At 50.1% G+C, this 23,894-nt stretch overlaps 1 protein-coding gene across 6 annotated transcripts in view; it reads right to left on the reverse strand.

Moving 5' to 3' along the window:
* Nucleotides 1–12,220, reverse strand: part of CTBP2 (C-terminal binding protein 2) — a 166,913-nt gene extending 154,693 nt beyond the window's left edge. For 3 of the 6 annotated variants that reach the window (XM_027112900.1, XM_027112893.1, XM_027112899.1), the window contains exon 1: nt 11,469–11,736. The gene's annotated coding sequence lies outside the window, so the exon portion shown is untranslated. Of the gene's footprint in view, nt 1–11,008; nt 11,381–11,468; nt 11,737–11,896 lie in introns of those variants that run through there. The other 3 variants (XM_027112894.1, XM_027112898.1, XM_027112896.1) reach the window with 3 other exon arrangements.
* Between the last annotated feature and the right edge of the window lie 11,674 nt (nt 12,221–23,894).

Raw genomic sequence — 23,894 nt, forward strand, 5'->3', positions numbered from 1 at the left:
TCCGGAGGAACTCGGGATGCCAAGCCCAGGGGCATTTCTGCAGAGCCAGGGATCCCTAAACCCGGAAGAGGCCAGAGATACACACCTGCAGACCCAAAAAAGGTTCTGGGACCACCCACAAATCCTGGCTCTCGGCTGGCCAAGGCTAACAAAACTATAAGGGCCATGAGAACATTCCTGTGCTTAAATGCCTTCAGACCCGGCCACATCCACCCTCCAGGCAGAAGGGCCCCCATGGAAGCAGCTGCTTCTCCTTCTCGGGTCCCACCGAGCACCGCTGAGGCCTGAGAGGCACGAGCTGGCTAATCCTGGCGTGCCTTCACCTACCATGCACCACCCTTTCCCATGGGAAGTGAAGCAGAATGGAGACCCTGTTTGAAAACTGCAGGGGAGACTTAAAATAGGCAGAAGATAATCATGACCCACGCTGGACCGGACTAATTGGTCAAAAGTTCCCGACCCCGCACCCCGCACCCCGCGCTGCCCTCAACCTCCAGGAAACAGGGCAGAACCCAAAGCCTGAGACAGGGAGTCTGCAGTGTCCCCACCACCACCCAGGCCCACTGGAGCCTTGGAGCACCAGCAAGAACTTCAGGGATTTATTTCCCAAGCACACACGTGTCTGCAAGCACACACGTGTTCACGAAAGGAAGAGAAGCATGGTAAGGCAGGAGGATAATCTTGTAATTAAAGGAAAGCCTGTTTTTCAGGAAAATCTCCACCTCGCGGGGACCTTACCCTAAAGGAAGCCAAGGTCAGTCGGAGAGCTCCCACATCACCTGCTCCGGGTGCCTTTCAGGTGAGTTAATCACCCAGGCAGGGCCGGTCTCCAGATTTCAGGACACACCCAACTTTGTGCCATTCCCTTTCAATTCTCTGATAGCCTCTTTGAAAAGAAAGCTGTTCCTTTTGTCAGGGAGTATTAATTCAAATTCCTCTCCAAGGCCAGCACAAATGCAGGGCCGCAGCCCAAAGGAGGTTTACCCAGCAGAATCAAGTTTCTCGCTAGTTTTTACAGGAGTGGTGCAAACAGACTATTCCAATTAGGTGAAATCCTCACCATCTTCCCTGTCTCTTTTCCCAAATTCCCCCATGTTGAACACAGGAACCAACTCCCACTGTAAGATGTGCATAATGAATCCAGCTGGAAAGTGAGAAGCAGCCAGAGTGAGGGAGGGGAACGCCCCACCCACCTCCAGCCCCTCCCCCCAGTGAGGGGCACATGCTAGGACGGAGGGGGCTCACTTGAGAAGACTCCCACTGAGATCACTCATCCAGACCACAGACGTGTCGAGCACCTGGCTACTAAACCCAATTTTACCAGAAAAAAAACAAAAACAAAACAAAAAACCTGAACACTGTGAAAGCTAGCCACACGATCTCAGGGCATGTGTGTGTATGTGTGTGCTCATTCACACACATGTGTGTTTGCTGGGTGGGGCGGGGGGGGGGGAGGTGCACATCAGAGACACCCAGATAGAGGCAAGGGAGGAAATGAGATCAGGAGGACAGAGGGGTCTCATTTGGCGAGCATAGCAAAGCCATCCCCAAATGTACTCAAGTCCCAATCAAAAGCCAAAAGCCTCAATCAATTACAGAGAAACCAGAGCCAGGTGGAATTGACTGCTGGCTCCCTTAGTTGCTGAACTCCACCCCCCCTCCCCCCCTGCCTCCCCCCTCCCCCGACGCTGTTTCTTGATTGGTGAAACAGTGACTATCACTTCTACCTCAAAGAGCCCGATCAATAGCACTGTGCCTAGCCCTTGAGGTCCTTCCGGTGTCTGGTCTTTGCCGGGACAGCGAGTCTGTGGTCCAGAGGCAGAATTCTCCCTGTGCACCCAATGGGGCCCCCCATCTCCTCAGGCTTCAGATCAGGAGCCATGCTGTTCATTAACTCAGAAAGTGTAGTGAATTTAAAACAGGCCTGGTCCAGGAAACTATCTAGAAATCCTTCCTTAGCATTAGATTGTGAGATCCCAACAAAAGACCACTAATCAAAGAAGGAAATTAAAACAAGCCAGACTTCTCACAGTCCCATGTGATCCAGAAGCAACTCTGGGCCTGAGAAAGATACTTGTTTCTGAGAAGCCATCTGAATCCTGGGGAGAACATGCCAGATTCAGGGCAAGCCTGAACCCTCACCTCCCCTCTGCTCTCAGGGCAGCGGGGAGAGCGGCTCCTTCACCAGGGAATCCTGCCCGGTCCTCACTTGCAAGAGCCTGTTCGAATCCCAGCTCTACCACTTGGAAGGCAGGGAGGGCGATGGACAAGTCACCCAAGTCTCCCCTGTGCCTGACACCCCACCCACCTTGTTGTAAAGGTCAAATGCAACACAGGCCAAGCGTCCAGTGAGAGTGACAACGACTCTAAGTAAAGGATCAGTCAAGGGCAGTTACAGTGTTACTTTCACAAAAATAAAAGAACTACTTAAGTGGTCTGCGTGGACTTCTTGAGAATCAAATTTAAGTTTGCAAGGATAGAAAGAGCGCAACACACAGAAATTCCTCCACCGAGGATAAGAGGGGTGCAGGGTGGAAAAGCCCCGTTTCATCCTGGCTCTGCACTTACTGCCCCTGCAACCTCTAGTCACATGGCTCATCAGGCCCCACGCCCGGAGAAGCGCTGCAATGTGAGAAGGACGCAGGTTCTGAGGGAGGACGGGGTAGCCCTCGGAACCACCACCGCGCTATCGGTACTACGAGTAGCAGAGCCAGATTGGAAGGCTGCGGCAGAAACCGCGGCCTCAACGCCGCCCCTGCGACGGGATGCCAAGCCGACCAAGTCACAGCGATGGGGCCGTTTACCGCTTGTCGCACCTCTGCCACCATCGAACCTCCCTGTCCACTGGGGAGTGGGTTGTAGAGACAGGGACAACACGACTCAGGTTTAAGATCCCCGGAGCCCGCAATCGCTGGGGTGGCTCGGGCACGGTCCAGTCAGGTACCTGGTTCTGCTCCGAGCCTCGCCGCGGGTTCGGGACCCACCTCGGTGTCCTGCGTCCTCTCGGGGCTCCTTCCACGTCCCGGCCGGGGGGACTGGGAGTGGCGCGGGCGAGCCCGCGGGTGGGCGGCGGCGAGGGGCGGGACCCCGCACAATGGGCTGCGGGAGGAAGGAGGAAGTGGGCACTGGTGGGGGTAAAGGCCATTTCTATCACCTCTCGACAAATTCCCAGCGGCGGGAAGCAGCTCCCTATTTACAAGTGAAAGGGCAAAGCGCGAGGGGAGGGGCGCTTCCGGCGGAGTCCGGTACAGCGCGGGGGATGGGGTGGGGGGGATAAGTACGCGAGCCTGCGGGGTCCAGCCGGGGGGCAGGGGAAGGAAAAGGCGGGCGGGGCCGCCAGGTAGGCGGCCTTCGGGGGCGGAGCCTCCAGGTGAGCCAGCCTGGAGGGGAGGAGCGGAGCCGCCAGGTTCGCGGGGCCCAGGGGTCAGGGGGACCTCACCTTCGGGCCTGGGGTCCTAGAATCCGGAACCCCAGACGCCAGGAGACCCGTCCTTATAGCAAGGCCCAGCACTCCGGCTGACGGGGCGCGTTCGGGGTAGTGCAGCCACAGACCACGCCCCCTCAGGTAGAGGGCAGCCAGGTAGGGCGGTTGGCCTTCACTCAGGCCCAACTTTGCCCTCCCCGCAGCAGAAGGTCGTGCAGGAGCCCGTAAGTCGCCCTGCGGTCAGTCTGGGCGGAACGTTGGGGTTCCCGGCGCCCGAGGCCCCCAAACTCGAGCTACAGAAACAGGAGGCAGAGACCAGCCTCTTTATGACTCGGGGGAGGCAATTCAATATTTCATCCTCGCATAAAATAGGAATTGCTCTATTTACCTAGCCAGCAGGAGCATCGTGAAGATTAACGACTGTGAAATGTTTTTAAGATCAAAAACATTGAGACTTTACTTACAGGCACTTACATGTGCATACTGATAACTGTACAGCAAAATATACTCTTTATTGATTGCCCTCCTGGAGCGACTTCTAGCCCATAAGCAGAAAGCACTGAGAAAAAAGATTCAGGTACATCTCTGTGTCCTCCTGAGATACTAAGGAATATGGGTAGAAACCGTGGCAGCCACACTGGACCTCCTGCTCCATCCAGGCCTGCAGTGGCAGCTGGAGGAATCAGCCAGCAATGCAGTCCACAGTTGAACGTCTGAAGAAGAGCCAGAAAGAAACTTAAAATATTTGTCACAACCCCTGGGAAGAAAACGCAGCATTCCCACCCCTCAGCTCAGCAGGCAGGTGCCCCCACGTGTGGGCCACCATCGGGTCTCTGCTGTTCGGAAAGCTCTGCCCTACCACCCCGGGCCCAGTGGTCAGTCAAACTCAGCCAGTGCTAGGAGCCCAGGCAGCCCATCTGGCCTGGCAGCTCCAACAGCAAGGCCTCCGTGGTGTCACCAGCACCCTGTCCCTCCCAGCAAAGCAAGCCCACGTGACCGGGCAAGGCTGCTCCACTCCAGTCCCCGCAACCATTCTTGGACAGGGTTTTCAGAGCCCCTGAGAGCCCTCCAGGCTCGCTGCGGCTGCAGTCCAGGTGGGCAGGCCCGGAAGCTGCAACACCCTATGGGCTCCCCACCATCCAAAAGGATGTGCAGGCATGACCCCTACCCATTCCCCAGACCCACCTGGGCCTGATCAAGCAGAAACTTTATTTGCACTTCTAGACCCACCCCACTAAAGACATCCATCAGCAAAAGAATAAAGTCCCAGCCAGAGTTCATTCAGCAGGAAGGGTGCACAAACCGTCTCCTGGCCTCCACCCGCTACAGCAAAGGGACTTCACCTGCTGCTCCTCCAACCCCACACAGACACACACACCTGGTCAGCTACAATACCATCACTTCCAGGTTGGATTCAGGTCATTTTCACCTAACAAGTGATTCTTTGCTAGCCTCAACAGCTAGGCTTTAGGCTTTTTAAATTGCCATATACCTGGGGCGGGGGCGGGGGGAACAATCCCATCAGGCCAGAGGAGCTGACCTCTACGATCTCGGTCTACAGTTCCTTCCAAAGAAACTTCCTGGGATTCCATGACTCCATAATGAAGTTTTTGTTTGTCCTGTGCTGGAAGCCAGATTTCAGGCATGGCTGGAGCGCAGCAGTGAGTTTACAACCCCTTGGCCAGCCCCAGCGCTGCAGAAAAAGACCCACACATCATCCATGTGACGAATTCCTTAAAAAGGCCCTTCCAAGTTCCTGCCACAACCTGGGCTGGGATGAGACACAGAAACGTCGCCACTACTTCCAACCAAGCTTCAAGCCAGTTAATAGTGTCTTTCAAGTCATAATTAAAGATTTATTTTAATGCAAAAAGCAGGTTTCTGAGCACTTTTGAGAGGGAGAAAATCAACAATGTAAAGGAAGGTTTTCTTTGTGTTTTTATCTCACAAGCGGGATGAATTTTAAGAACCACACCGTTTTGTTGAAAAGCACTGCCTTCCCCCCTACCCCGGGACATTTCTGGACTCTCAGTGAACACCAACCAAAGGTGAGGCTGCCCACCAAGTTCAGGAAACAACAGCTATTCGGGATTAACATCCCCTAAACACCATCCGACCTTGGGGAGAATGCAGGCTCTGTTATTACCCAGGATAGAAGTCACAATTCTCCATAAAAGCAAAAGCATCATTTGCTCCAGGAATAAGAAAGAACCCAACCATTTTATCACAATTTTTGTGAATATTAAGCCACTCCTAGGCAACCATCTGTTAAATTTCGTTACAGAAACAGTTAAAGCAGATCATTTCTAAAACATTCACTCAAGGAGGAACTAGGCTAGATACAGATGGAAACATCAACTGGCCCCCAAATTCCAGGCAGAAGGGGCATCAGCCCCCAACAATGGGCCAGGGCTACACTGATCCCACTTCCTGGAGAGGCAAAAAAGAAAGTTCAACACGAGCGCCTGGCACTTTAGCAACAGAGTTTTGGCTCCACTTTGGAACCTCAGCTCCCCTGTGGAAGCAGGAAGCTTTGTGAATGGAGGAGGAAGATGCAATACAGAGGAGTTTTCAGAAATGGCAGCACCTGTGCAACAAAATACAAAAATCCAACACTCATTTTAGCCGCACTTTCCCTAACACCACAGACTAAAATCTACTTTAATGTGAGGGGAATAATAAAAATAAACACAACTGCTTCCTATGACTTCAGATGCCTCAGTTCCTGGTAAGTGTTGAATGTGATTTCTGAAAATTGCATTTCAGGGGCAGGGAAAAGTCTGCTTCGTTAACACGTTCTTAGAAGAACCCTACTATCTGCTTTTAGAATCTTTCCTCCAAAAAGCAGATCACTGAGAAGAAGAAGAACAAAGAGTTCCCCAGCAGTCCAGAAAAGACCACCTTCTAAGAAAAAGTCTGGAAAGGGAGCAGGCCGGTGGCCCCAATTGCCATGCCAGGCAAAGACGGATGATTGTGACTCTGGTTCCCATCCTGTCTGCAGCTCCTGAAGTTTCTGTGTTCTCCAGCAGTTAGAAGAATGAAGGCGAAACTGCCCCTTGGCTCCCATAGTCAACATTCCACACAAACAATGGCCTGGCTTGCTCCCTATTGTACATTCTGTATTCATTTGTGAATCCCATTTTTTTTTTTTTTTGCACAATGTGCAAAGCCCTTCTTTTCACTGGTGCGGTCCTGAAGGTCCAAGTGCAGCCATAATTTAGGCTTGAAATACTAATAATGATGATGGCTAAAAGCAAGCGACAGATGAAGCCCAAACATTAATTTGTGAAGATCATTAGAGTCACACTGACGGCTTTTGGATACTATCCATTAAATCATGATCAAAAGAAACACTGAACACCTTAAAAATGGTTCTGAAGTTTTTAGCAATTATTAAATGTAATTTTCCAAACCCAGAGATAGGTGTGTTTAAAAAAAAAAAAAGAAAAAAAATACCCTTTCATAAGTCTTTGATACATATTCCATCAAACACAGACTTGAATAAAAATTAACTTCAAAAGATTGATTGGGGGGGAAGATTTGCATTTTTCCTTCTTTCCCAGGATGCTGTAACTTTAACCGCAGGAGTGTAAATTAGGACATGCTTACCAGCTGTAAGGGAGAAAACTGATACTGCCCAGGCAGTATAGCCTCTGAGAGCAGATCCATTCCAGCATTTTCATGTGCCTACTAAAAGTCTGCAGTAGTGGAAGTCCACACAAGCATTCCTTAGGTAGTGAAGTGCAGGAACATTCTTGGGGAATAAGACACCCCGATATTTCAATACATGGTGTTAAGTACAAGAACTTCTATTTGAAGAGTCAAGCAAACTGCACTCCCATTTTTAAATTACTACAGAAATGTGTTCCACCCTCTGTAATTGAACTATCAGCCAGGTGGTGGAAATATTACAGGAGCTGTGCCCTGCTGAAAAGATAAATTTCCTTTCCCAATCACGTACTATATGAATATATATTTGTGGCCTGTATCAGGGACATGAGACACTTGGGCTGCTGCTTTTCACTGATAGAAAGATTAGTAACAGAGGGACCCAGGCTTGTACTCACATATGTTATGATGACAGCCCTTCTATATTAAAATGACAGTGGTAAAAAATGACAACTGGGGTGGCCATTCTGCTATTGCTGTAAACTCTTTAAATTTTTTCCATTTAGGGAAAGTGTTAAGTGCAAAGGGGATAACTTTGCCTTCAAAAATGATTCATGATGGAAGAGAATTGTTGGCAAATGGCGTTCTGGTGCTAGACCTCAGCGGGGCCGCCCTTTTGGTTTTGAGTCTCAAGGATTTCAAACGGTGCGAGTTATCCTGAACTCTCTTTGCTTTGGCATTTTAACAGTTGCCAGCAATAATATCCTTTCCCAATCCAGCGATGTGCTTGCTCGGTACCTATGTTACATACTCATCCTTCATTTACCTTGTCGCTAGCTACTCAGAACACTGAAAAAGTTGCAGGTTGATTTTGCAGCTTTGTTTGTTGTTGTTGTGGCTGTTTGTTTCACTTCGTCTCTCATTAAAACACTTTCAGGGCTTATGAATAGGATTTCTTTCTGGAGTTTTACAAGTCAAGAGTAAAGTTATTGATTATTCCCTGAAAGGGTAACTGATGGCTAGTTAATAATTATACGAATAGCAAGTTTTCCTGTTTCGTCTTGTGTACACGACCAGATTAACAATGCCAGGGAAAGCAAACTCGACTCCACAGGAACAGGTGTGCCCTGAGTCTTAAAAGGCCAAAATATCTCACAAAGTATGTCACTGGTGTATTTTTACAATGCTAGTAGTGTTTGTTTTTAAGTAGCCAAACTTTTTTACTTTTTTAACTTTAAAGAGACACACTTTGCAAATATTTCTTCACCCAGTCAATGACTAACTGCCAGGCGTAAGCTGCAATTCGAGCCTGGCAAAGAAATACATTTTAGGGACAAAGAGATTTTTTTGCTGCTGTTGTTATTGTTTAAATCACAGTTAAGAAAAGGCAATTTGCCCTGCCCCTCCCCCTGGAGAACACCCAGTTCAGGATGTTCAAAGATCCCAAGTGAAATCCTAAATAACAGGGCTCTGAGCTCCAATCTGCAGAGCTACGCAGAGCACCCTCCACCTATAGCTTTATTAATGTACAGTCAGGAAGGAGGGAGGAAACATACCCCTTCGCTTTATCTTCCCAAACAGGAAAAAGAATTAAACCAAAAGGCACCATGTCAGGTCCAAAACAAGCTCCAAACCCAAGATTTGTAAATTCCCTCTAATAACTGCTTTCTACAGGGACAAACTGGGGTCCCCTACTCCTCGGGCACAGAAAACCAATCAGTGTCATAAATTCCCTTTGCCTTCAACCCTCACTCCCTTGAACAGGGGACAGAGTGGGGGGAGGGGGCGACCCAACATCAACACTTAACACTAAATCCCTCAATGCTCTACAGAAATATGCTGGCTTCTTTCCTTTGTTTGGTCCTGTTATACTTGATCGAGTGTGAACGATTAAACTGGTTTCATTAAAGGCAAGTGCATTCACAGCTAGCATCCAACTTCAATGGCAACTGGAAGCATATTTTGCAAGAAGGAGGGCCTGCTTTTTTGCTTGAAATCTACCATCTCATTAACTTTTCTTTGGGGGGGGGCAGTAGAAAGGGCACTAGGGGTTTTTACCAGAGAGTGTCAGAGCAGCCCAGAGATCTGATGCTAGACAAAAGGATATTTAGTGTTTCAACTCTGAGATACAGTCCCTCTTACTTAAAAAAGAGAAAAGAAATCCTGTTTCAATATTATATTAAAGCTGCTCTGAAAGTCTTTAATTAGCATTTTGAATATTGATTTATAATTGCTCTAAGAAGTATGCTTTGAAATCAAATGATTATGAAAACAAGATGCTTTAAAGCCCCATTACTTCAAAATGTAGAAAATTTATTTTAAAAAATCAAAACAGTGGAATTCTCCTAAGCACATGAAAACTAAAGTTCTACTTTGAGAACCCCAGAGGCAGAACAGCAGTCTCAGGTACTGAACACGGGGTAAATTTTAAACTGCCTTTGAGCCCAAGCACCTAGCTAGCAGAGAAGAGTGTCTTCTCTGAAAGAGTAGTACCAGAATTTGATATATTTCGCCAAAGTCGGGAGGCAGAATCACTTAGTAAACTAACCAAAATAAACGTCCCCTCCAAATTATCCATGTCAGATAAAAATATACCAGTCTCTACAATATCCAACAGAATTGCAAATAAGGCACTTAGCATTTTAAATTCCCAATGCATATTTATAGAATAGAATTCTCTTGTCTACCCTTCAAGCCACTCACGTCTGACTCTCTAAGAACTTAACCCGATCTCCAGTCTTTAAAAAAGAAAAAAGGGGGAATAATCCAGAAAGATATGTTTACCCCGGATAGGGCAAGTGAGCCCGGCATGACGACGCAGGCCACTGCCAGCAGACTCCACCGCAAGGACGCAGACCAAGCGGGAATTTCTACGAAAAATTCCTCCTTTCTCTTGTAAAATACTAAACCCGGGTGCCCTTGGAGCCAACTGCCGCTTGGGCCGCCTCCGGAAAAAGTATTTGAGGGCTGGGCGCACCACACACACTCGCGCGCACACGCAGACTCAGTGTCCGTGACCATCCGCGGCGGCGGAAAGCGAGCCACCGAAGGGAGTATGTGCGCGTGTGTGTCTCGCCGTGGCCAGTGGTGACCGCGCAGAGCTCCCCGGCCCGCGGCCTCCCGGCACCTGGGCGCTGCGTGGGCTGCGGACGACCGGCCACGCCGCGGACCTCCAGCTGGTGAAAGACCCTGCGCGCCCCGGCGCCCGCGCGCCTCTGCCCAACTTGCCCCGGGTCGTTGGGAAGAGCGCGAGGTAGAGAAAGAAAGGCGCTTCCCCTCGGCCGCGCGGGTCCGTCCGGCGCCGCGGAGGACAAGGAGGAAGAGGCGATCGCGGCCGCCCGGCTGCCTCTGCGCCGCGCCGAGTCCCCGCCGCCCGGGTCGCGCCCTCGCCAGACCCTCCTGCGAAACTTTTTCTTTTTGGTTCGCCCCACCCGAAAAGTGCGGCCAGGGCGGGGGAGGCGGGCGGGCCGGGTTCGCGGCGGCGGCGGCGGCGGCGCGTGAGGAGGAAGTGGTGCCGGCGGGAGCGCGGCCGGGCAGAGGAAATGCCCAGCCAGCTCGGCCCCCGCCCGCGCCCGCCGCCCGGCTCGCCCCAGGCCCCCGCCCCGCTGCGACTTTGGCGGGCCGAGCCCGCCGCGGCAGTGGTGGCGGCGGCGGCAGATGTGGCCCGGCTGCCCGGAGGAGCCAACAATGCGGGGCCGGCAAAACAAAAGGGTTCCACTTCGCCTCCTTTCCCGTCTTTCACTTGCGCTCCCGGGGCGCCGCGCGGGATCCCCTGCCAGCAGGGGCCGCTCCCCTGGGGACCCGGAGCCGCGCGCGCCCCGGTTTCCCAGCGGACCCCCCGCTCCCCTCCCCCGCCCCGCAGGCGCAAGGCCCCGCGCGCTCGGACTCCCGGTTCCGGGGGATCCGGCCGTATTGTCCCCGCGGCACGCCGCGCGCTCGGCCTGGGTCGCGGGCGGCCCCCGTGCGCGCACCCACCGGCCTCCGGGAACAGGAGCCGGGGGCGCCTAGGAAACCGTCGCCGAGACGCCGCCGCCGCCGCCGCTGCCCTCCGGACGCCGCCGGGCTCGGGGTTTCTTTTTTTTTTTTTTTTTTTTTGCCAGTCCTGATGGGAAGGAAGGTGACCGCCTACTTCGCATTCATCAACTCTCATCACAACAACAAAAATCCTGGCGCTAACGGCGGCCAGCGGGCACGATCGGCGGCGGGGGGCGGCAGGCAGGGACCCCAGGCCGGCGCCCACTCCCGAGCGCCGAGCGGGGACACCGGGCCGGGGACGCAGACCAAAGATGTCCTCGGATGCCGGCTTGGTGTCCTTCGCCCTCCTCCTCCTCCCCCCCAGTGGCGCAGTGAGGCGCGGGCGCGGCGCCCCCGGCCCGCGGCCGCAGGTGAGGCGGGGGCGGCGGCGGTCCCAGCCCTCCCCCGGGGCCCCCCTTACCTCGTCCCGGGCCGCCGGCGTCCACGGCGAAGGGCGCCCACCCGGGAGGCGGCGGCAGCAGCGGCGGCGGCTCCCGCCCCTCCCACCCCACCCGGCGGCGGTGGCGGCGGTGGCGGCGGCTGTGCGGCCCCCCCTCAGCGCGGCATGGCTCCCGGCTCCGTCCCTCGCTCCTCCGGCCGCTGCCAGTTCCTCTGGGCCGCTCCCGGGCCACCTTAAAATGACACACGCACACAAGGACACACACACACAAAAACTTAATCTCTCCCCTCCCCTCCCGCCCCTCTTCCTACTTCCCCCCCCACCCCACCCCCTTCCTCCGCCCACCCGGCTCCCGATCGTCTCCAGCCTGGTCCCGGCCCCGCGCCCGGCCGCAGGCAGGGGGCTGCGCTGGGGGTACCCGGCCCGCACACGCCCCGCGCCGCGCTCACCCCCAAGAGGATGCTAATTCCAACTTGGATCGGGGGAGGGAGCGTCCTGGAAGCCGAGCGCCTCCCGGCTATTTGCTCTTCTTTATTTGTTTTCTCCTCCGGGGAAGGAGGAGGAAAACGGAGAGAAAAGGAAAGGGAAAGAAGCGGCGCGGCCGCGTCTCCCGGTGGCCGCCGGCTGCGCAGGAGCGAGGCGGGAGGCGAGGTGAGGGTCGCCGCTCGCTCACTCCTCGCTCCTTTTTTTTTTTTTTTTTTTTTTTTTTGGGCAAAGGCGGGGTCTCTCTTTACAAACCAATGACACAACCCCACATGGGCCGGCCTCGCCCCCTACAGATACTCTTCACTACAAATCGCCTCTCTCGGGGGATTAGTGGCTCCGCGAAAGTGCACACAGGCGCGGCGGGCGGGCGAGTGGGCCGGGCGCGGCGGGCACTCCCCGGCCTGGCCCCGCCTGGGAGGCCCTAGCGAAGCGCTGGGGCCTCGCGGGCAGGGCTGGGGGTCCAGCTGCAGCGGCTGCGAATCTGGCCCTCCCTCCACCCTCCTCCGCCCCTTCCACGTGGGGCCCCGGGCGGCCGGCCACGTGGGGGAACGCGAGTCCGCGCGGACCTCGGCACGGCGCCCCGGGGTGGCCCTGGCTCAGTGGGGCCCCCGCCAGGCCCGCGGCGCCGACCTGCCCCCTTCCTGGCCCCGCGGCTCCAACTTCCTCCCGGGCCCCTACGCCGGCCGCTTCTGTCTTCTCAGGCCCGTGGGGTCAGGCGCGGGCCGGCCACAGGGGGCACTTGCGCTCCCCAAATCCGGATCCGGGAGACAGTGCCCGCGCCTGGCCCGAGGGGCGGAGATGGCCGTGGGTGCGCGCGGAGGGAGCCCTATGTGCTGGAACTTGCAGCGGTAGTGTTCCCTACCAGAAGCAAAACATTTTTTACACATTAAAAAAAAAATGTTCCTTCCTCTTGCCTGAATCTCGTCGGGGCTATTTTTAAAGCCTTGCCTTGGGTGGGAGCTCCGGGCTTCGCGGGACGGAGGCGATCTGCGGCCGGGGGGCCCCCAGAGTCGGGGACCTGGACTTGGCGCACAGCTCCGACGCCCCAAGGTTAGTGTCTGGACACCAAACCTGGAATCCAGGCGGAGCGCCGGCCGCAGCTAGACTAACTTCCATGCCCGTGACCCGCGGCGTTGGAACTCGGTCTGAAGGGAGCCAGCGGCTGCGGGCTGGGAGGGCTCTTCTCCCTGCTCCCCAGAAGCCCCCAAACTCTCATCTCACATCCCTGAGATCGGCCGCGCGTCCTCCGAGGGCCCCTGTGTGGGCTGAACAGAGCCCTTAGTCTCGATCTGCTTAAAAACCATATTGAGATGTTACGAACTGGACTGAGGTGTTGAGCAGGGAAGGCGTGGGGAGGGGTGTGAGGTCCGGCCTTTGCAGGCCGCAGGGACTGCCATTCCCAGAGCCGAATCTCTGGGTTTGGCCTCCCACGTACCCGGAGTGCACCACACCCTGTGAATCAGAGGAAACAGGCTGGAGCCTGGGGGCCAGAGAAAGGACCACCAAATCTCTGAACCCTTTTCTGCATCCCAAGGAGCGCTGCTCTAGGCCTCTCGGTCTGTTAACGTTTTAAAAACTCCTACGCCGGCTCACAGCAGGAAGGAATGCGCACTGCTCGTTTGCTGAAGCGCGCCCAGGTCAGCCTGCGGGACTGGGGGCCCTGACTCCGGATGATCGCTTTATCATCCAACAGATTTTAAACCCCTACTGAAGACCTCCTAGAAGTGATGGCAGCGCGGGACTAGGCATTTAACACTCGCTAGTTCACAAAATTCGGTTGCTAAAATGTCCGAAGCTGGTTTTCTACTTGGCACTAATAGGCCCCGGCCAGGCCGGCTGAGTGGCTCTTGAGTGGCTTATGCTGTTCAGTTGAAAAACTGCCAGACCCGCGCTCTCAGTGACCTCCGTCTTCTGGCGACCCCGCATCTCCAGCTCTCGCCTCTCCCCAGCAAGTTTTGCCTCAAAGTCATGGCGCGTGAAATACTTCTCGGTTATACCCTGACCCCGCCCACCCCCAGGCTACTGAGGTACTATTATATGCTTTTCTCTGTTTCTTAGGCATTATGGTAACCATAAAGATTTTCTGCTTCCTTATTTCACAGATGATCTTTGGTTCTGAGTGGCCCTCTTTTCACCCAGAACACACTGAAAGTCAGCTGCCTTTTCCTATCACTTGTTCAACTTTCACGTCTACTATGAATTTGACCTTAGAAAATACTGTGTTCTTTGTTTTGAGAATGTTATTAAAAAAAAACAAAAAGTCATCCTCGGAGCCAAAAATTATTTCTCATATATTGCCCCCAACATGTGAGTTATTTCAAACTCCATTTTAAAATGAGCAAAGACTTGAATAGACATTTCTCAAAGGAAGATATACAAATGACCAACAAGCACAGGAGAAGATTTCCCTAATTATTAGGGAGACGTAAATCAATGCCACAGAAAGATACCACATCACGTCCGTCGGGATGGCTATTATCAAAAAACAAAACAAAACAAAACCCGAAAAAACAGAAAAGAATAAGTGTTGGTAAGGATGTCAGAAATCAGAAAACGTGTGCATTGCTGGTGTAAATATAAATTGGTGCAGCCACTGTGGAAAACAGTTTCGTAGTTCCTCAAAAAGTAATGTAGAATTTACTATATGATCCAGCAATTCCAATTCTAGGTATATACACAGAATAATGGAAAGCAGAGTCTCAAGCAGGTATTTGTACACCAGTGTTCGTAACAACAGCCAAAAGGTGGAAATAACCCAAATATCTATCAAAGGATGAATGGATACACAAAATGTGGTCTATACACACAAGGGAATATTACTCAGCCTTTAAAAAGGAGAAATTCCAGCACATGCTAAACATGGACAAACCCTGAGGACATTATGCTAAGTGAAAGAAAAACAGAACCAAAAGGATAAATATAAGTTTCCACTCATATGAGGTATCTAAAATAAGCAAATTCATGGAGACAAATGAAAGAGATGACTAAGGGCAGGGAGGAAGGGAAAAAGGGAAGTTGTTTAATGGGCACAGAGTTTCTATTTGGAGTGATGAAAAAGTTCTGGAAATGGATGATGGTGATGGATTGCACAACAATTGTGAATGTGCTTAATGCCTCAGAACCATACACCTAAAAAGGGTGAATCTTATGCATATTTTACTGCAATATAAAAGAAATGGGGACTTCCCTGGCGGTCCAGTGGTTAAGACTGTGCGCTCCCAATGCAGGGGGCCCAGGTTCGATCCCTGGTCAGGGAACTAGATCCCACATGCCACAACTAAAAGAGCCCTCATGCTGCAACTAAAGATCCCGAGTGCCGCAACTAAGACCCGGCACAGCCACATAAATAAGTAAATGAATATTAAAAAAAATGTTGCAAAGTAGCTTTTGTCTCACAAACCTCTTAGTTTATACTTTCTACTATATATAAAGGTGGGGTTTTTTGTTTGTTGGTTGGTTTTGGGGTGTTTTTTGGCCGAGTCGCGCAGCATCTGGGATGTTAGTTCCCTGACCAGAGCACGGAGTCTTAACCACTGAACAGCCACGGAAGTCCCTAAAGGTATTTTTCAGTAAGGAAAAAAACATTAAGATAAAGACAAAACATTTTGTTTTAAATTATATTTCAGATAATTTATAGAATAAATACCTTTTACTAATTTTTATCTCTACCAGTTACCTTTATAGAATATAGTACTGAAATGCTAATTTTTCAGTACTCTCCATGCTTCCTCCCATCTAATCCTATTTAACTGGTCAGGTTCAATTTCTGGTGTCCCAACATGGATTTGGAAAGACACAAAAAAGAAGAGTCACAAAAATAATAATAGCGGTAACAAATGTTGGTCCATGACTCACTAGGGTGCCTGGCACTGGGCTAAGCCCTTGACATGCATCTTTAATCCTCACAGCAGCCGCTTAAGAGAGATGCTAGTATTATCCCCATTTTACAAATGAGAGAAAGTGAGGGTCAAAGACTTCATGTGACTTCCCCAAGGTCACACTGCTGGTGAGTGAGGAGCTGGGGTTGGTCCCCTATCTGCCTGATTCTGTTTACATACACATATCTTCATTATTAGTATAGATTCAGAAAAAGCGAAATTAGTTATTTTTAAAATGTATTTTTAGCTTCTCCTTATTTGAAAGTTTTTTCTTTCTTCGTTTGTTTAATAATAAGCCTTCAATCTAATCTTTAAAGGAAAAAAGTAAGGAAAGCCCCCCAAATAAATCTGCTGTCAGACACTGGTTAAAAAAATAACAACAAAGATGGGTATATGGCATGGTGGATTTTAAGGCTCTGAGGATCAATTTCAGAACAACAATCAAAAGCTGTGGTAACAAAAGTAGAAAATAAATGGTTGCTGAGAATACGGGTTCCACATACTACTTTCATATCAAGGAAGAAGAAGTAATATAAAGAGTTCAAAAATGTTGCATCTAACACTGCTTTTGGGGGGGGGGTTGTTTTTGTTTTTGCCTTGTAAAAGATCTGTAGTCACTTTTTCCCTGATAATCTTGGTTAAATAGAAAAATCCAATCACCCAGAATACTTCATTTGTTCAGGTAATCTTGTTAATCAAGCTTCTGAAGTGGGAGGAGTTTGAAGTGTACACACTGCCCTGGGATGTACTGTAGAAGAGGCTTTTCCTTGATTCTGGGAACTCAGCTTACTTGCCTGGGAGCCTCCAGTCCGGCTTGACGTTGCCAATGAAAGGCAACTTTGTGTCTTCTTCTTGATTCTGTTTCTTCTGGGTTCACAGGTCTCCTTTGGCACCTCAAGTTCAAACTCCTTAGCAGAGTGATTTCTCCCCTTTTTCAAGGAGTCTCTCTCCTTTCTGGGTACATGAATTTGGGATTCGGATAAGGGGCATTTTCCCCCAACGCTGTGGGGGGAGGGGTCCTCTCTCCAGTGGCGGGGCCTGGCCCAGAGGAGCCCCTGTACTGCAGTATGGGAGCAAGTGTATAGCTCTCAGCACAGACAGGGCAGAGGCATTTTTCCTGTGGACTCAGCTGTTCCCTGCTGACCAAGCCTGGCGCAGCTGACCCTTTGAGATGCTGCTTTGTCCTCCATAGCACACATGACCCGCCCCAGCCCCTCCCACAGGGCCACCTTCCCCCATGGATGCACTGTACTTCTTAGCTTTCAGGCACTTTCTGTGTCCACCAAGAAGCCATGGGTTCCATCCAGGTCACACAGTGCGGCGGGAGCACCCCTCCCACAGGCCTTCAGTCCAGTCACTTGCCTCAGCACCACCTCCTCCCTCTACACACATGAGGGGAGGGGACGGGCAACAAGAGCTGGTCCAGATTCTTCCTCAGGGCATGGGAATTTCTGTCATTTCTGCTCTGTTCTGTTTATAAATACACACATACGTACATGGCATCTTTCCTGAGGATCTGAGGGTTTGCTTTTTAACAGATAATTGAAAAGTGTAAGCCACCATGATTCCTCGTCGCCTGGCTCATAGGAAGCTCAAAGTCAAATGTTAAGTCCAAGGATGCCAACCAGCCTATTGTCGTGTTCCAGGAAGCAACCTTTTCCTTCCTCCGTGAAAAGTGATTGTGAACTTGCTCCGAGAGAGGACTGGTTTGTGTTGTTTGAGAGGGCATATTGAATATTTTCAAACAATTTTATATCTGGACAGCAAAATACCAGCTGTTTGATAGTATTTTCCATGACAGATATGATGGAAAATGGAGCTCAATAAAATTGTTTTTGCTTGATGATGATGCGCTGATGACACAGGATCGCTTCCTGGATTTGGAGAAACCGGTCTGAGAAACTGTTGGAAGAAGTTTCTGATTCCCATGTTGACTTTTTGATTAACTGTAGGGTTGTATAAATGTTTTTAATATAACCACCTAAAATATTTTTTTGGAAGTTGGTGGGAGATTATGAATAAATACCACAAAAGCCCCAACGATATCAACATCCCTGACTTGGGGCAAGGGACTTTTTCTTTGGAGAGAATTGCACGAATTGCCCTCAATAGCAGTTATCACATTTTGTAACACGAAATTACCTAACGGTTTGATCCATTTTGTAGGCCCTGGACTGTAAGAGGTGCTTGGTTAAATACTTCTTGGATGAATGAATGAATCACTCCATGAATATATTTCAAGAGCTGGGGCTTCCCTGGTGGCGCAGTGGTTAAGAATCTGCCTGCCAATGCAGAGGAGAGGGGTTCAAGCCCTGGTCGGGGAAGATCCCACATGCCTTGGAGCAACTAAGCCCATGTGCCACAACTCCTGAGCCTGCGTGCCACAAGTACTGAAGCCCGCGCTCTAGAGCCCGTGCTCTGCAACAAGAGAAGCCACTTGCAATGAGAAGTCCAAGCACCACGACGAAGAGTAGCCCCCACTCGCCACAACTAGAGAAAGCCCGCACGCAGCAACAAAGACCCAACGCAGCCAAAAATAAATAAATTAATTAATTAATTAAAAAAAGAGAGATCCAAGCTGTGCAAAAGTCATATATGTAAACTGGCAAAGAGAATAAAGTAATTTTAAATTGAACATAGTATTAGTATAAGGGAGGTAGGATTGGGGGTTATCTTCAAAGGTTTTTTATCTTCATTCTGTTATATTATTTTTATAACTTAAAAAAGTAAAGGGGAGTGGGGGGAGGCTCAAGAGGGAGGGGATATATGTATACATAGCTGATTCACCTGGTTGTACAGCTGAAACGAACACAACATTGTAAACCAATTATACTCCAATAAAGATGTAAAAAAAAAAAAAAAAGGAAAGGGGCAAAAGGAAATGATGTGTGCAACAAACAGTTCAGAAAAAATAATGTGTAGATAAAGCAAATGTGCCAAATGTTAAAAACTGGTGAATCAGGGCGATGGTTGTATGCACTTATCTGTGCATTTAAGAATTATTTCAAAATAAAAAGTTTTTTAAAAAGAAATGGAAAAAATGGAATCCATAGCTGCAGTGTGAAGTGCTGAGTCTGAAAGGCACTTATTTTCTCCCGTTTAGCAGCCTTTCAACAGGAAGGCATAACTCCTTCCCTGCTTCGTACCTCCCTGAGAGCAGCTTTGATGTCTCTGGAACCCGGGGCCTATAAAAGGCCCCCAGGACTGACCCACTGCTGGAGGGCGGCAGCTTCCGCCCTGCCTTAATCAAAGACTTCTAACTAAGGGCCTTACTTCTCCCCTCCCTATCTCTCTCCTGTTTCATTTCTAGGAACCCAGGAACCAACGGTTATAGAAAAAAAGATAGTGGCCCTAGATAATGGTGGGTTCTTTTATTGTAACTGTTTTGTGCAATAAAATGGACTAGTCGTGTGCACTTGAGTATTTCAAGGGTCTGTGCGGCGAGAGTTGCTGGGAGTTGGACTTGACTGTATTGTCACTCGCCTGTCTCTGTTGCTCAGAGCTCAGCTCACTTCAGAACCACATTATCGGAAGCTCTCAGTCGCTGTCCTGAATGGAGGTTGGAATTTTGCCGTGCTATTTTGTGGAAGAGCTGTGCTCGTTGTGGCTATAATATAATCATGATGTGATTCGTAATTAATTCTAATCAGCAAGTACACTTTTGCCTTTGCAGATGCTGTGGCCTTTTTCAAACACGTGTTAAAACTCCTATGCTCACGCCCTATGCAGTGAGGGGTACCAATCGAAGTGGTTGAAGCTCTCAGTTTCAGGATTTAATTGGCATTTGGGTTTAAGCCCATCACTTTTATTTTTTAGTTAAACACACACACACACACACACACACACACACACACACTGCCTGAATCCTTTGAAAAACAGTGACGCCAGTCCTAGGAAAACAAAAACAAGCGTGCTGATCATGGAAGTGAGTGAATCTGTAGTGTAACATATGGAGGAAATAAACAGACATACTGAGGTACTACTACTCAACAAACATTGAAGGACGGCCTGCTCTGTGCCTGGTCTGGGCTGAACCCTTGGTACGAGATTAGCCTGGGCTGGTTGCTACCTCCCAGGAGAAAGGATCACAGGGAAACTGCACTGGCACATGTATTAGGTCATTCAATCCTCACCATAATTCGAGGTAGGGAGTAAACCCCCCAGTTGTCTGTGAGACAATGAAGGGGGATTAGGTGCAGAGCCAGCTCCACAGGCTGCAAGCCCTGTAGTCACACAGGCCCCACGACCAGAAGGGCCCCATGCTTGGTTTCATGCTCTGCAGTTGCTGTCTTGAAATTCTGAACAATTTGAGCAAGGACCTTGCATCTTCATTTTGCACTGGGCCTGACAGATTAGCAGCTGGCCCTATTTAAGAGTCGCTCAGCCAGCAAGTGGCAGACCTAGAATGCAGGGCAGTTCTTCAAACCTCCAAGTTCACTGTACTTCAGTTACTTTGGGAAAATGAATAAAATACTAGATAAAACATGCCCAATCCTGTGTAGTGGAACACAGAATGGGGAAGCCTAGAATTCTCTATTAGTGGTCCATGGAGTCAAACTGAGTCAACATGAGTCTAAAAAGTCCCCTGGCCTCTTATGAGGACACCTCCTCACATGTCCAGCCCGGGGACCTACCCTTGGAATGTTAATTTTAATGTTAGTTTTCCTGTAGCGGGGCAGGCCTGTGACCTGCAGTCCTCCAGATGTGTTAGCAATCATGACCAACAGCAGAGTCATACAGGCCACTGACGTTACTCAGCCCACAGTCCACAGTGGGGCATGGTGAAGCAGCTGCTGAGAGTGGCTGAGAGGGGATGGAGACGGGGGGTGGCCAGCCCCCTGGAATTGTTGCACGCAGGGAAAGGAGTGCTATCATCAAAGGGTGCGTTACTCAGCTCCAACTAGAACCGGGTTTACGGTCTAAAGCTTGTCATGCAGCCTGCAGTTCCATCACCTGCAAAATATCCTAAAAATGGAACTGATTTCAGTGAGTTTCTCCTTCCTGGGGAACTCTGTACTTAAAAAAAAAAAATCATGCATCCCTGAAAATCTACAAATAAGGCCCATATTCATCAGGTCAGCTGGCCAGGGGAGCCCAGGTTTGCCAGTACTCACCATTCATGGCGCACTCACTTGTCCCAGGAAAGCATCATTATTTCACGTTAGCTAGGGCGGCCCTTGCATTTCAGACGAGGATGCTGAGGCTGCAAATTAGGGTCACTTGCCAAAGCCTTTCAGCAGACAGGCCGGGGAGCCCAGGATGAAACTGCAGGTCTGACGGCCGCCCAGGCTCTCCCTAGCTCTGCTGTCTGCCCGCCCAGTGCTCACCAGGATGTGGACAGGTGAGTGCATCTGGCCCCCAGGTCTGTGCATCTCTGGAGACTTGCCCTCACATTTAATTTGTGCCGGGAAGAAACAAAGCAGTGGTCTGCTAGTTTTTCTCCCCAGCTCCAACTTTTCATTTCAAGATTGTTCAAATCTATAGAAAAGTTGATTTAATAGTACAATGAAGGGGACTTCCCTGGTGGTCCAGTGGTAAAGAATCTGCCTTCCAATGCAGGTGATGTGGGTTCGATTCCTCGTCAGGGAAATAAGATCCCACATGCCACAGGGCAACTAAGCCCGTGCGCCACAACTACTGAGCTCATGCGCCTCAACTGGAGAGCCAGTGTGCCACAACTACAGAGACCACGTGCCACATGTACAGAGCCCACGCGCCCTGGGGCCCACACACCGCAACTAGAGAGAAGTCCGTGCACGGCAACAAAAGACCCAATGCAGCCAAAAAAATAAATAAATAAAACAAATAAAATAGTACAGTGAGGGACTTCCCTGGTGGTCCAGTGGTTAAGACTTCGCACTTCCAGTGCAAGGGGTGTGGGTGTGATCCCTGGTCAGGGAGCTAAGATCTCACATGCCTTGCAGCGTGACCAAGAAAAAAAAAACTTAGTACAATGAATATACACAGGCCCACCACCTCTAATATTAGTACAATTTGTTCACATTTTGTCACATTTGCTTTCGCTCTCTTCTTCTATCGTAGATACTTTTTCTTCTTGAACCATTTGAGAGTCAGCTGCAGACATCCTGATGTTTCCTCCCTAAATTCTTCGGCATGTGTCTCCCTAGAAGAAAGATCTTCTACTACAAAACCCTAATATCTTATCACACCTATGAATATTAACCATATCTCAATACAAGGGCTGCCAGTTCAGTGCTGTTCAGTGTGTGGTCAGTCCACTGGGGTCAACCTGCAGACTATTTGTTATAGGTCAGGAACAAGCTACATACCAAAAGTGAGAGCAAGCTTTTAGAAACTTTCATACTAATGTGACAGGGTCATTTTAGATCTCTTAAGTTTAATAATCAAAAATCTGGGCTTACATTTTTGTATATTTTAATTTTATTTTGCAAGAAATTCACTTTTAGGGCTCCCCTGGTGGCGCAGTGGTTAAGAATCCGCCTGCCAATGCAGGGGACACGGGTTTGTGCCCTGGTCCGGGAAGATCCCACATGCCACGGAGCAACTAAGCCCGTGCGCCACAACTACTGAAGCCCACATGCCAAGCGACCATGCTCCGCAACAAGAGAAGCCACCGCAATGAGAAGCCCGCACACCGCAAGGAAGAGTAGCCCCTGCTCACCGCAACTAGAGAAAGCCACGCGCAGCAACGAAGACCCAAAGCAGCCAAAAATAATAAATAAATAAATTTTAAAATATATTTTAAAAAAAGAAACTCACTTTTATTATATTTTACAAAAGCATCTGTGGTACACCGAAAAAACAAACAAACAACTGGTTCTTCACCACAGGTAGTTTGAGAAGCACTGTTTAATTCCCAGATCGTTTTCAAATTTCCCCAATTGTTCAAAAAGGCTTTTAATAGGTTTTTTGAGGGGGATCCAGGATCCTCCTGAGGCTCACAGCCTCCGTCCGGCTGCTATGGGCTCTGCCGGCCTCTCTGAGCGACACTAAGCCATCGTCCTGCTCTTCTTTGGAACTTGAAGCCTGCTCAGTTAGAGTAACTTCAGTATTTGGGGGGCCTGGATCAGGCAGGTCTGCAGCTCTCTGAGGCCCCCAGAAATTACTGTTCATAAAGCTATAAAAGGGTAAGCCCAGTGACCTGATAAATCATTTTCAAATTTCCTATGAATGTCTTCGTGATGACAGGCAAAAAATTATAACATATTTGTGACACTCTGGCAGAGTCACACTGGGTAAGGCAGAAAAAGCTGTGTTTGTATTAAATATCAGCTAAACAAGAAATTTGTGATGTTCTGATGTCGGAGATGGTCATCAGGAAAACCATAACAACATGTATCTGCAGCGCCCAGGGTTCGGCTAAACTCCTTTGCACATGAATTGGAAGTTGTCAGGTTTGGGTTCAAGGCTGTCAGCTAGCAGGTGGTAGACCTAGTGGGCTTAGGGACTCCTCAGCTGGGAAGGGACGTGCATTTGTCTCAATTAATTTCCACTGAAGAGAAATATTTAACGTGATTGATATAAGGCATGATACAAATAAATACCACTTATTGCATCTGCGAAGCATTCAACATGGTGCTTGGGACGTAGTAGCTCTTAGAGCAAATGCTGCTGGGCTCTCCACCACCCTCTCCACCACCGGCCAGCATCATGGCTGCAAAATGGGCAGTTACACAGGTCCTGGGCTTAGAAGGGCCCTGTGCTTGGTTTAATGCTCTGTGGCAGCTCTCTGCAAATTCTTAATAATTTTTAACAAGGCACCCTGTATTTTCATTTTGCGCTGGGTCCTGCAAATTATGTAGCTGGTCCCACCCCACCCCCCTCCCCCCGCCCAAATCTAGCTGACCCGCCTCTGATTTCTTTTCTTTTCTTTCTTTTTTTTGGCCACACGGCTTGCAGGATCTCAGTTCCCCGACCAGGGCTTGAACCCAGGACTCCAGCAGTGAAAGCATGGAGTCCTAACCACTGGACCGCCAGGGAATCCCCCGGCCTCTGATTTCAATAGCAGATGAGCTGAATGGATGGTTGAGTGCAAGCGTGGCTCCCCTACGCTGACAGTAAACACACACACACACACACACACACACACACACACACACAC

The sequence above is a fragment of the Aethalodelphis obliquidens genome, unplaced genomic scaffold, assembly GCF_003676395.1.
Source record: "Aethalodelphis obliquidens isolate GAN/ISIS:26980383/991018 unplaced genomic scaffold, ASM367639v1 scaffold11, whole genome shotgun sequence".
NCBI classification, from domain to species: Eukaryota; Metazoa; Chordata; class Mammalia; order Artiodactyla; family Delphinidae; genus Aethalodelphis; species Aethalodelphis obliquidens.